This window comes from Ischnura elegans, chromosome 5, assembly GCF_921293095.1.
Source record: "Ischnura elegans chromosome 5, ioIscEleg1.1, whole genome shotgun sequence".
NCBI classification, from domain to species: Eukaryota; Metazoa; Arthropoda; class Insecta; order Odonata; family Coenagrionidae; genus Ischnura; species Ischnura elegans.
In genome coordinates this window covers 69,151,767-69,164,930 of record NC_060250.1, presented here as the reverse complement: position 1 = coordinate 69,164,930, position 13,164 = coordinate 69,151,767, and the positions used below count along the sequence as shown (strand labels likewise).

General features: G+C 40.8%; 1 protein-coding gene across 2 annotated transcripts in view; it reads right to left on the bottom strand.

Moving 5' to 3' along the window:
• Window positions 1-13,164, bottom strand: part of LOC124159030 (E3 ubiquitin-protein ligase MYCBP2-like) — a 324,405-nt gene that overhangs the window by 231,009 nt on the left and 80,232 nt on the right. The window lies entirely within an intron of this gene.

The following is a 13,164-nucleotide window of genomic DNA, read 5'->3' as shown; positions in this document are numbered from 1 at the left end:
TTTTTGTTGTATGTAAACGTCTACGTATCCATAGTTACGGAATGCTTTGGATACAAGGCCCAGCCGCTTCACATGTTCTAGGCTCAGTTCAACATGCTCGCCTCAGACGGATGTCGACCTTTACATACTTCTTGCTGCGTTCGCGGAATGAAACTATCTGCCGACCACAGCTCATAATACGTACGATTCTGCATATTTTTTCCAGTGACTTTTTTAACCGTTCCCCTTTAGTGACAATCGCAGTATTTGTCCCAACCCATTCCGAAATGCAATCTTGCCACGAAAAAATAAACTAAATATCCAAATATACATTCTCGACAGTTAAGTGAGTTGATTTTTACGGGATAGCATGAAATAAGATAAATAAAGCCGAAAATCTGTTGGCGAAGGGGAGCGTAGTACCCTGATGGGTAGTAGTAGTAGTCTTTTGTTTTTAGGGTGCCTCGACAACTAAGGTCATCAGCACTAACAATCTATAAAATCAATATTTTAAAATATACATTAAAAAGGCATTTTAACATTCATAAAAAAGGGGTAGTCAGATTATAAAAAGGTTGGAATTTAAACACTGTTAATTAGCCCGGTCTCTATTAAAAACTTTATGACTCGGGTGACACTATCAGGGTTCAGGTACCCTGATGGGTAGAGTGCTTCGCTACTGATCGAGTATCCCAGGTTCAAATCTAGGGTGAAGCTTTCCGACACCCCTAAATATTGAAATTCTCGAAAGACGAGGGGGCTTGAGGAAAGGACCTAGTCCTCCTACCATTACTTACAATTAGTAAAATTCATGTGACCATAGCTTGGTCCGGGGTAAGCTCTATTCTCACCTATTCAAACTATCCTCACAGTTTGAATCACTGAGTGAGTCATCTGGTTGCGAAAAAGAGGGGTCAAATTGAAACAAAACAGGCGATTGTAACAGCTACGATCCTACGAGTGAAACCACCTTTTTCCGCGGCCATCTCCTCCATTTCTGTTGGTTTACGAGGTTTACGCACGCCCCCTAGAACGGTATCTTGTGCCAAGAGAATTTCCAGATACACTCCCTGGACTTACTCCGACGCAGTAAGGACGGTACTCCCAGCTTCGATGCACACAGTTGAGAGCACTTCAAGTGCGGCACTCTCAATAGCGGATAAGAAGAGGTTCACCACTCGCGCACACACCCTCGGACGGATGCCTTCCGTCAGAGCATGCCGACGCTCTGAAACTCCTCTTACACCCTTCCCACTTCCTCCGCTCCCAAAATTCCTCCCACTGAGTGTCGACCTGCCCAACGAGCGCTAAAGAACCTGATGACCTCACGGCTATAACTGCCTTCCCCAAAAACGCACGATTACAACCAAGGGCGTAAGACAAATCGTTTCATCGTTTTGTTCAGGGAAAGGAGTGCAGCCGAAAAGTCAATCCCACCGCGGCTTAGGTGATAGACGAAGGAGGGAACTGAGAATCTCACGACAACCAAGCCAATATTTCATCATTGTAGACGCATTAAACAACAATATATATTTTTTTATTATCCATACAAAATTATCAAATGCTTCAGCATAATAATTAACTACACACAATATCAGCCATTAAGAAAGACTTCGCTCATTGATTTTCTAATATCGAAAGCTAATTGAGACACATGTTATCAATTGAAATACTAAAAAATAAAAATTGCCTCATTCTCCAAAATATTAAAAAGGACCAGCATGTAAAATATTTTTTTCCCAGAAATATCGCAATATATAGAAACTGTAACTACCTCGTCGTCGAAAGAAATTAAAAATATTATATTCCGTTCCGAGATACATTATATTAGCACATAAACGAAGCAAACGCAGCAAAGTAATTATAATTTGTAGTGTGCGAATTATAAAACATAATCTCTAGATACAGCGATGACGAGGTAGGTTCCAGAACAATTTTGAAAAGGAGCGAATTTTTAGTTTAAATCCTTGAGAATTAAAAAAATAAACTTGGAAACGATTTATCATTTTCTATTCCGGCGCAAAAGCGATGCGAGCAAAAAAAACTTTAACTCAACCACAAGAAACATAAATAGATGGATTTGTTTGACAGATGAGGAAAGAGCGGAAGCAAGGGTTCTAAATTCTCCGACCGGCAACCAAACAAAAGAGTCCAATAGGTTGGCTTACAAGTTACTACGCCTAAAACATCTTCCAGGAAATGAGAATCAAAAGAGAAAATATAAACATGCTGTATAGACTGAGAACGCAGAATTGACTACCCAAGGGAGGAACGCGCCTAAAATAAGACAGCGCGCGGTTTCTGGATAAAGCTTTTGGTCCTGAAATATATTCCTCACAAGCGAAACCTGAAATATCGAAGTCAACATTTAACACTGGCGAAAATGAAAAGTCTGCGCCCACAAATCAGAACGTGCTTTTTTAATGCTCTTTAAAAAATCAGATAAAATATTAATACTGGTTTGGGAAGAGATAGGTTCCCCCGTCCCGAAGAGATACGTCCCCCGAGACTGAAATATTGCAAAAATCGTACCTCACCCTGCCTTCCCCCAAGATTTGGTTTTGGATTCCGGATCTGACACAAGGAATAAAATTATTCACTACGTCCAAAAATATACATATATCCATAAGAAACAGTTATGATCAAGATGACGGAGGGTCATAGGTTTTAAAACGGCCTGATAGTGAATCGCTCGAGACTAACAGATTAAAAGAGTCGGGACTTGGGAGTTGAAGGAATAAAAACTTTGCTTTTCCACATTGCGAATTTGCGGAAAAAGCATTGGTTTCTTTCCTTTCATAAGTAAAAAGCAACGTTTTTATTTCTTCAACTAATACGATTAAGAATTTTTACTAAGCCAGGCCCGCTACTATTACTTATAGGAAGCAGGACTTCCTCAATAAAAATGTACGAGAAAAATAAAAACTCGCTCCACCAAATTGTAACACACAAGAATGGTAGCAGAATACCAAAGACAGTATTCTATCTCAACATGATGCGAGAAATTGATGCGTAGTTTTCCGCGGCGTTGTCTAGATGATGTCTCCATGTTTCTGGGTTTCACCGCGTGGATTTTCTTTGTGACGACAGTTTCTCCGGTATTCCGACCGGCGTCTTCAGGTCATCGCCAAGATTTGATTCCTGGAGCTCACAAAGGGAAGCCAAAACTTTTTCGAGCTAGGGCCGACACACCATATAACAGCTTTTCAAATAAGCATGTTAGCTGATGAAAAAATAAATACAAAATATTATTCCAAAAAAGATTACAAAAAACGCGAATTCCAAAAAATTTCTATTATTATAATAATATAATGTTCTCCCTCAAATTCCTTACTCTTACTCACTCCTATCACCATATTTGATGTGCCGAAAATGCTTTCTTCATAGTGGTCCGCCCGATCAGACACTAATGAAATTACGTTGATAATATAGCTTTGCAAACGTTTCTCAAGAAGTAACTTCAACGATAAAGCCCGAGATTTCGATCAAAATTGTTACTCGATGCTGAATCACCGATAAGGAACTCTTGGATCCGTAGGAAAAGGAAATTAAAGGAATAGATAATATGTCCAATAATACGACAGGGTGAGTCAACCGCAAGCTGAAGCCAAAGTTCTCGGAAAATTTTTAGCACCAGCAAGAATAGAGAATTGATAAACTAGGTTCCACACAATCCATTTCACTCAACTGGTCTACAGATTAAAATGCACACACAACTACAGGTACGCAGGTGCGTCATTACAATAATATTCATTAAAAATTTATTAGTACTTCAGAGGAAGAATGACAAAAATTAACTATTAGGCATGACATTTTTCGAGGCCGCGAGAATCCCATTATGTTAAAGACTCGTTCAGCTTTAAAGCTCATCTTACTCATGCCAAGAGTTCGTAAGCGGTGATTCCTCGAATAGGATTTGCAACTATTCCGGAGGTTAGAACGGAAGGCAACCTCCAACTGATGGAGTGATGCAGCCTTGGGAAACAAAACAAAAATATTCATCCCATCTTAATATAGCTGACGTACTTGGTCGTGTGACATATCCCATTATTCTGACCACGTTTCCTCCTGGCTGCTCGTCAACCCAACACGCCCCTCCCGTGAATCACCGCTATAAGCAACACTTGCCAGGTTTTGCAGGGCGTAAAAATACTGACCAACAGGAGCAGCGCGAATAAACAACTCAATCGAAGCAGGCGGGCAGCAGATAATCCCCAAGACATTACTTCACTCGTAACGTGAGTATGAAACAAACAAGTGTTCCTTATCACCGCGAATGACAGCTCGCGAGAGAAAGGAAGTTCGAACCACGGAGGACTCGGCGTGCATCTCCACGTAGGATTGTCAGCGGAGCAGCTGCGCATGTAATTCACGAGGAGTCGCAAAACTTTCCCAGAGGGATTCTCTCGCCGTCACGGAATGCTCATTAGTTGCAATACTAATAGACATGTGAACGAAGCAATAATATCTCAGACAACAGAGTGAGAAAGTACGCAGGGGCAAGAAACCATGACGTCGAAGGAATAGCCTTAACAGCACGCATCACTCCTTTTTGATAGGTCGCATTTTTTTATTTTTCCTAACGTATTACATTTGTTGAAACTTATTCTATACCCTGGAATTTTCAGTGTGTATAGAGACGACGTTTTTTGAATTCTCAAGTATCCCAAAAATAAAATTTAACATTAAAGAAAATACTGATGTGAAATTTTCTCAATCGAGACATACAATGATATTGATATTCTTCATATTCTCAGAAAACTTCAAGATGATACCAAACGCTTTACGTGATACGCATCGAATGACGTTTGAATGCATCCAAATAAAGACACAAAATTATTAGTTAACACCTAGTAGGTTGTCGACCACTCCCTTAATTCAAATCGTCGGCGTGGAGGGGAGCCACCGTCGTACACCACTTTGCGTCATTGCTTAGTTATCTCTGGTGAATGACGGGGGCTTCACACCACGACGACGATGTGGATTAAAGGGAGTGGTTGAAAACCTTCTAGGTCTAACCTTTTAATTATGAGCCTTTCTTTGGATGTATTCATACGCCATTAAATTTCAACGTAAACTTCCTGCTTTCTTTGCTTAACATTCCGGCAGGAGTAGGACCAAAAAAGGGAACGTCCATACGAATATGATACAGGTTGACCCTAGTAGGGTGCACCATTCCATAATGTAAGTGGCATTACTCACCTTATTTCTTGGGAATACCACTCTGAAAGCTCAACGGTATTTGATCCCCAAGTTAAAACCCTTTGATGCGTTTTACATAAAAAAAGTGATGGAAATGGCACCCTTAACCTGGATTTGTAGAATTTGCATGCCTGTGACTTGGTTCGGGGTGAGCTCGAATCTCACATATCAAAAAAAACCTTCGGATTGAATCACTGATGGAGGAATAATAGGCTATTATAGTTGCAGCTAAAATAAGAAAAGTGCCCAATAAAAAACGAGCAATTCCCCGACTGAAAACGAGTTACTACTTTCCAGGATCCAACAGCCGATAGTCGAAGAAACGCAACGAGAAGCGAGCTGCATCCATAAGTGCATGCACGCGGAGAAAAACTGCCGCGTACGAGCGAATGAAGTCCCGCGGAATCCGTGGTGGCGACCTTGCAGGATGCAGCGCCACCTCCCCAGAATGCGCAACGAAACGGACCAGAGGAGAAAGCCCTCAACAAACCGAGATGGCTGGCACGCGGCGCCGGGACCCAGAGAGAGAAAGAGACGGGCAGAAAATGGATCAGTGGTTGGTTATCGGAGTGTGACGAAGGTCAGGGCTGTGCACGAAAGTCTTGAGTACTGGAAGGAATCTGAAGTCTGAATCACAAGATCATTTTTCTACGTCACTTTCGAGGGATAAAAACTCGAATGATTTCAAGAGAGGCTCTTTTTCTCGCAACGAATTACTCGTTAAAAACTTGCCAAATTATTTTAAAACTTTCAGGGATTTGAGCAAACCGTTTTCAATATTTAATTCGCATATAAACTATAAAAATTTTGAGGAGAAAATCTGAGAAAATACTGAGGTTAAACTTTTAAGTTTGAGTTATAGGTTAATTTTAACCTAGGTATTGAAATGCATGCTCTGAAAATTTCAAGACGATAGTGCATATTTTCAACGAGTGATTCATCGAAAAATAACCGTTCGACCGGAGTGGCGGGTCCCATTAATGTTGATCGTTTCAGGTTATAACATCCAGGGATGGCACCAATGAAAAGAATATCCATCGCTCATTTCCATAACTGAGCAAGTCCTTTCTCTACCTCTTTAGTCCCCATTTAATATATCATTAAAAAATCCTGGGGGTAATCACGTGATTCCAAATATATGAATGATTTAAAACGAAAAACTTTTGACATTTAAGCAGCAGCAGGAACGAAATTGGTCTTTATTTGATGCTAGTGGGTAATGCAAATATTTGCATTCAATGGAATAAAAGACTACAAATTGAGCGAATAGAGAAAGACTCGAGGAATAGAATCTTGGAGCTTTTGGAGATGTTTGTTTCGCTAGCTTCGATCATGGTTGCCCTCCATTACCCACTAGAAATAATCATCCTCTACACAACTTAGCCTATAATCTCGCCTTGTGAATAATCCTTGTGAATATCACCTCGCCTTTCGGACACCTCCCCAGAATAATCAAATCATAAATATGCCGGAAGAATGAAGGCACAATTATGTAGCGACTAGATTAACCTACATATACCGACTGCATTAACATAAGCAACTACCCCTTGGTCTTGAAACTTTAGGGATAGTTTTCCTAATAAATGAATAGACGATCATGCAACCCGCGATACCCTTGTTCAATCCCTTGCTACGGCAAATGAGGGCAATAAAAACACACTTAATTAAATTTCACACTTCATTAGCTAAAACGTACTCACAATTTCGACCTTTTCAGACCATTCACAAAATAATATTCACTTGAAGATTCTTTGAAAAGGTAGAAACCGCTACAGTGTTTCAATAAATTAAGTATGAAACAGAAAAGAGTGTAACTATCATTGTGTCTTATTTTGACCAAGTCTACACGTTGAATACTGATATCAGCAAGTACATCGCCGATTTTAAGGTCGTCACGTACTTTTTACGGGGACAATGGCTATGAATAAATATAATAAATAAGGAACCAGAGTTGCAGGATGATCTATATGTTGGCCGGAAAAAGTAAAGATCATCGATCGATTGTCGGTGCACAATATTTTTTGCTCGATGTGGAGACTTGTTTTGTTTTTAGAGAATCTCGGTCAATATAGGGAGTGGAGAATCGCAAAATAGAGGTCATCGAGACGGCGAAATACAAGCGAAATGAGAAACTGAGCTGGATATGGGAGCACTAATGAAGAGGCACATCGCAGCGAGGAAAAAATACAGGCAGACAGTTCCAATTTCACGGATGGAGAGAATTAAGACCGAGGGCGTAGTGTCACGCTGCTGGGCGTGCTTTGATGGAGAACGTTGACATACGCGTGGGAGAGGAGCAGAGTTGAATCTCTGGGGGTAATCACGTGATTCCAAATATATGAATGATTTAAAACGAAAAACTTTTGACATTTAAGCAGCAGCAGGAACAAAATTGGTATTTATTTGATGCTCGCTACACCACTTATTTCTTTTATAACGGTAAATTTACTGAGTGTTGGTCGATCAATTTAGTTAATCAACCGTTCTTTTTGGAAAACTTTTATCTTCAGACTTAATGGAATTGCGCAGTGTAAAGATATAACGCAGTGTCTTTTGATCACAGCTTAATTTTCTCCCCTCTAAGGATGGCGATAACAACAATACTAAACAAACGAAACAAACTATTTACAAATTACAGCTATAGCTAATAATAGGGTAGTTTACTTCATCAAAGAAAACGAAAGGCATTGAATGCGATTCGTTACCCACCATTAGTGTATTCATATTACATAAATTATTTGGTTTTTGAAATACCGGTTTAGACGAATGGCAAGAGTCAAATTTTATCCTCATTTGAAAAAGGCCAGATTGGCGCCCATGCAATGCCACTCCGCATGACGTCACAGGGACCTAGTTTCTACACGAGAGGATAGGAGTTATATATCGTCTGAGGTTACCAATGCATGCATGAGGCACAGAGCTCAGGGAAACATGTCTTAATAATCACCTATTAAAACTGGCTAAGTTCGGAAAGTTTTCTTCGGTTGATAAGGTATTAATAAACCTTTTTTAAGCCAAGCGCTACCATTCAGCAAGGTACTCGGCTATCCGCTAGCATCCTGCGACGTATCAGCGCTAAGCCTCGCCTCAAGGTCACCTCACCGGGCGGGAGGGGGAACCAGAAATACGACGTACGGAGATATTTCCCGACATTCATACTTAAGCGTCGCGTTTTCGCGCGCTTGATAATTTTCACTTTTCATTCAATCGCGAAAAATAATGTTGTCATTTAAAAATCTAAAAGCGTGAAATACGTACTCCAGGAGTAATAATCTTTCGATTAAAGCAATAAAAAATAATAGGAAACCACCCTATTCCAGAATAAATGGTCGAGTTGTGATAAAGAAAAAGAAGATATATGAACAAGACGTACGGAATCAACTTCTAGGAAAAACCTCAATTTTCTTAAAATGTTTTTATGTCATGTTAATACACGACCTTCCTCCACAGATGCCATCAACCATTTCTCCGATTTGAGTAGCATAAAAAACGAGGATCGAAGGGGAGCGTGAATAATTTTATGTCTTAAATGAAGATTTTTAGGCATTTAACAAACACTATGCTTTTCCTAGATTATTCAATAAATTTAGAATGGAACATAGAGTGCACCTATCATGATGTCTTATTTCGACCAATTCTACCCGTTGAATGATGATTTCAGAAATTATCTACATTGCGTCGGGCATTGTAAACTGCTAGAACCACCGATTTTAAGATCGTCACGTACTTTTGCCGGGGTGATTGGATATAAAAAATGTACTAAAAAAGGAACCAGAGTTACATGACGGCCTATGCATTGGCTCGGAAATGTATAGGTCTGCGATTTCGACTACAACAATTTTCCAGATCAGTAGCATCTGAAATACGATTACTCCATCGCCAGACCTTATCAATTTCGACAATGCATGAGGGCTCAGGGGAGCCCTTCGAGGATACAACACACCGGGGCCGGGAACCAAGCCCGTGGATTATACACCCAGACACCCGGGGAGGGGGAGGAAAGAAGGGGAAAAGGATAGAGGCGCCGCCGCGATAGGAGCCCGTCGACGCCTCTGGGATAAGGATAGGAATGGAAGGGAGTGGAATAGGGATAAAACACCCCAGCGCTAAAGAAGCGAAGGGGGCCCTACCTAGCGAAACCAAGCATACGCAATTATTCTTCTACCAATTCTAGTAGATTTTCCTATGAGGAAGAAAAATCTATCGATCGAATCGGTAGATATCAATTTCGACAGTAAAACTATAGAGGGAAACCTCTCCCGGCATCAACCATTTACTAAGATGAATACCGATGATGATGATGACTGCATCAACCACCGCGGCAGCTCGAATACCTTCCCTTCGGCCCCTTGGTACGAGAAGTATAGAGACAGAGAAAGCATTCCTCCGTATGAACTCGACAAACCCGTCCGCGGGAGCAAAAACACGGGGGTGGACGGCTAGCCGGAGAGGAAGGAAGAGAGAGAAGGATATAGAGAGAGAGGACGGGGAGGACTCGAAAAGAGTGCGTGAGCTAATCACGAAGCTACGTGACAGCACGTCCCTGCTTTAGCAGCAGCGCGCGGGACGTTTGCGTATGTGAGCATGCATATATGTGCCGAGGCGCGACAGGGATGGGACGGGGAGAAGGGAAAACGGAGGGACTGACGGAGACTCCTGTGAGACTAAGTTTATCGTCGCTCGCGAGTCCCGTTCATGACATGCACATTGCACCGACTCCACGGCAGCAGTACGATATTTCTGGAGTAGAAAACACATTAGGCACTTTAAGCATTAATTCCGTTATTTTTTGGAGACCCCCTCAAATTTAATATTTCTTGAGATTTTTCAGAATATTAGGTATTAAAGTTCTATTTCTTTGCCGAAAGTACTTTGAGAACGTAGCGTTTTCGCCATTTTATTTACTGACTTCTAAATAACAAAGGAAGGAATATGCTGGGAAAAAATCATTTGACATGATCAAGATTAAAACCCCGATCTCTAAATTTCAAATTAGCCACTAGGGACACTGTAATTGGTATTTAACCTAATCTGTGAATTTTGGTCACAGAGTTTATCGGAGCTCCCGTTCACGGCATGCACTACCAACATGACGGCTGCGGAACAATGTTCTCGAGAGGGAGTACAATTAGGTATTCTAAATAACCCAATACGTTTTCGAGGCCTCTTCAATACAATATCTGCTGGGTTTTCCTTGGAAGATTCTTCCCCAAAATGGAAATACCATGGGGAAAAATGCTATTCTTTTAGAACGATTAAAAATAATTCTTTAGGAGTGAATTTACTATATCACGAGTCACCGGAAATGAGAAACGATATCGAAACTCACTTTTGCATCTTAATGGTCTGACCAATATAATTTGGCTTCAATTGATCGCATAATGCAAATTGGCACCACTTGCAAATTTACAGGACTGCGAGAGTTCCAAGGAACAAAAATGAGGAGAAGCGGTTTTGATTTTTAGGGTACTTCGACGCGAGGAGAAAAATTAATTGGCCATGACATGTACTCGAACCAGAATCCCAAAATATAAATATGAGTGTTACACTCACAGAGGTCACAAATTCTAAGCGTTACGGGCTTGGCTTCGACTTCACGAACGATAAACGTATAGTTGCATTACAAGGACGGCAGTCGAGAATATCAAGCTCTGCCGAAAGCCCTCCAAACTTCCTGGGGCAGCAACAAGTCGTTCTTCGTCGCATCTTCGAGTACAATGATTTATTCTCGAGCCAAAACGAGATGCTTTGCAAGGGCACTGCATCATAAGGCCATTGAGCCCAGAGGCGCGGAACAGTTTTAATGAGAGGGTAAAAAGAGGGTAGATAACAAGCGACTACGTATGTGCTCGTACGAATATAATATTTAAAAAAAAACAGAACCGTAATTCGTACTTCTCCGACTTTTACCCCGAAGCGAATAACAATTTTCACACCGTGCGACTACCATGACAAACCATTGAGCTATCTCGATAAATTATCCAACTAATGAATACATACACCTATTTCCAACACATAAACGAAGCGAAAATTTTTAATAACATCGAATTGAGAATTTTTATAAGTGAATGCTTCAGCACCAAAAACATCTCATCTTTGAGGGACCATACAGAGAAATGAAATTCATAAAAGCATTAAAAAATATGTACACTTATTACTCGACAGTACACATGCTACTAAAATTGGAATCAAACTTTGCGAATTTAACTTCAAATAATGACACGACCAGTGTATTCATAGTGAGTTAGCCAACTTCCGACGGCAAATCAAATTTATTTAAAATCATAGGATAACAAGACATCTACTCATGCACTTTCAGCTAAGTCAATACCCACATATTAAAACCTGGAAGTGTTAAGTCACTGGGTCTATTGCATAAAATACTATTTCAAACCTCACGTTCCGTCAAAATTTTGTAAAAATCTCGATCACAACGTGAATGAACGGGCAAAGAGAGATCCAGGAAGAAGAGGTATTAAAAAACCTTTTCGACTACATCTGCAGTGCAAGCTGTGTAGGCCCAAACGGTAGCCGGCAGTAACTTCCAGTAAAATGAAGGGTGAAACGCACAATTAAAAATTAGGTGAAGATCATTCCACGAAAACTGGGTTCATAGTAATTTTCAAAGAAAAAATATTTAGAACTGTTGAAATGCGGATATAAGATATAAAAATTTTATCAACATGGCTAAATTAGTTCAAAGCATCCAAACACATACAATAGTTAGTGAGCGTACAATTAAAACAATATTGCGCTATTTCTAGCATAAGGATTATTTTTAAAGCCCCGCACCATAAACATTTCATTAAGCTTTAGAAAATTTTTTTATTTAATTGAGAATATTTATTCATCCCCACCACGAAATATTATTTGCGGAGCGGGCCTCTTTTGGGGTCGGCACAGTCATTGGCGGAATTAGCCTGAGCGTAAATGTGGCCGTGCCCGAGGGTAAGAGCGGAGTGCTTAGCTACGTCCCACATTCAGCTCGCGGAAAAAGCGCCGCTTTCGCAGACCTCGCGTAAAGGCAAAAGCTTCGGGCAAAACGATAGATTATGGGCGCTCATACAGCGACGCCAGGGCACAGGCAGGCTGCAGGCCTCCAATTCAAAGCAGTACATGTATTGCGAGAGGCTGATCACATCACGTGCTATTTTCAATTGGCCGCGGGCTTTCTAGCAAAGATATAAAAGCGACTGGACGCCAATTACATTTCTTCATGCTCACAAATTGCATTTAGGTGAATAAGAGGTGACAACAATTTTGAAGCTTGAGTCACAAAAAATCTTGCAAAAAAAGAAAGTCCACGTAATCCATCATCATCCATATTAATATTAATTTTAGTTATCGCGTGAGTTTTTTCAGTACATTTACAGTGCACTAAATGCCAAAATTTTACGGAGGTCCGGTGCACAGAGCCAATTCACAATGTTTAGGATTAAAACTTTTTTTTTTTAATTGTCAAATCATTTTTTTTCCTCACCACCGAAAACAGCACCAATGGCCTTTGACATCAGGGCTTTTTTTACCTGTCAATCAAACGTATACGAACATCCACGTCTAGGATAGAGCCAACCTACCCATGCGGGACTCGAACCCACAACCTCTTGAGTGACAGGCAAGGACTTTAGCTATTCGGCATTTTCCATTTTACTGCGAATCTTGTCACATTATTTTTGGAGAACAAATACGCGTAATGCATGAAATACCTCACCTATCTATAATTTACTAAAGTAGCCATTAAATTAATGTGATGAAAACAGTACAAGATAGCCTACGCGTAAACGCGGACCTTCACGAAGGTAGGTGCAGAGTACTGGCGAAGTCTCACACCTATATCGCAGAAAAAGCGCCGGCTACCGCTGACCTCGCGAAAGAAGGCGAAGAAGCTCTAGGCAGAACAGAACACTTAGATTACGGGCTCGCACTGAACGACGCAAGAGCACAGACAGGCCGCCGGTCTCCGACAGCCTCGCCGCTGCAGTG